Source organism: Atta cephalotes (assembly GCF_000143395.1).
Source record: "Atta cephalotes unplaced genomic scaffold scaffold00032, whole genome shotgun sequence".
NCBI classification, from domain to species: Eukaryota; Metazoa; Arthropoda; class Insecta; order Hymenoptera; family Formicidae; genus Atta; species Atta cephalotes.
In genome coordinates this window covers 3,666,332-3,667,734 of record NW_012130096.1, presented here as the reverse complement: position 1 = coordinate 3,667,734, position 1,403 = coordinate 3,666,332, and positions in this window count along the sequence as shown.

The following is a 1,403-nucleotide window of genomic DNA, read 5'->3' as shown; positions in this document are numbered from 1 at the left end:
CTCTCTCTCTCTCTCTCTCTCTCTCTCTCTCTCTCTCTCTCTCTCTCTCTCTCTCTCTCTCTCTCTCTCTCTCTTTCTTCTCTTTTTCTTTCTCTTCCGCCCCCTCTTCCCGTCAATGCCACCGCCTATATGCACCATACCACCACGATATCGTCCGTTGCACTTTTTAAGCTCGCGTGCGAGCGCACAGAAAAAGGAAGATACGAAGAGAGAATCAACGAGAGGTGCAATGAAAGAAAGAAAAAAAAATAGAGAGAAAGAGAGGAAGGGAAAGAGAGAAGCTGAGGTCCATGCGTTCTGCGCGCGAGGAAAAATAAAATCGTTAAACGACGCTCCCGTTTGTGATATCGCGATAGAGGATTGAGGATCACGACGAGGTGCAGCCTTCGCATCACTCTCGTTAGCGAACTATGACCTTCGTTGTAGCTGGCATAAAACGCGATAGCCTGGATTTGATTCGATCAGCTGGATCCGCTCTCGGAGCGCGAATTGTAGGGGCCCCCCATTTGGATCCGCGGACGCAAGAGTCGAGAAGTCGAGAAAGGCCAATCGCATGATTAACGGTAATGATGAGAGAAGAGGGGGGAACTCTCCGACATATCCGATTAACACGATGGCGGGAACGTGATTAGCAACTGCGAAGTCACATCAATGACATGAATGACATCGTCGCCTACGACACGATGTTACGACGAGGGGATTTTCGATCACCGTAACGACGCCAGCCGATTTTCGAAGGCGACCTTAGGCGGGATAACGGGCTCTCCTCTCTCCCACTCGTTGCAACGAGGCTGGCAACGCCATTGGCAAACGGCAACGCTGGTCGTTCGATCGTAGGAGGGATAAACGGGGAAGGTACGCGCGACGGAGTGGGGAACCGTCTCGTTCCGTTCGGTACCCCGGCACGTCGGGGTCCCTCGCTTCCTACGCCGTTGGCACTGAATTTCGCACCGTCGAAAAAGGGCTATACGGAGAGAGAGAGCGAGAGAGAGAGAGAATGAGAGGTAGGGTCGAAGGAAGCGAAAGCCGCGGGATCGACAGAGGGGGACGAAGGAGGGGGGGAGGAGACGAGGAGCGGAAGGCAGGCCATGTGCGCGAAACTACTCCGAATGCGTTCTCTCTTCGGTTCTCCTTCGCGTGGAATTCGTTGCGCGAGTACGATCCTCTTTCTCTGTCTCTCTCTCTCTCTTTCTCTTGCTCCCTCTGTGTCTATCCCCTTCTCCTTTCCTCTCTTTGTCTCTCCCTTTCACTCCTCCGAGTCCGCGGAAAAGCAAATTCTCTTCCGTGTCACTGAACCCTCTGGCCGTCTGACCCCGTCGTTCGGCTTTTCCGCACAAGGTGCGCTTCTCGACCTCATCTCATCCTTCGTCTGGACGTGAAACGGAGTGACCTCTCTCTCTCTC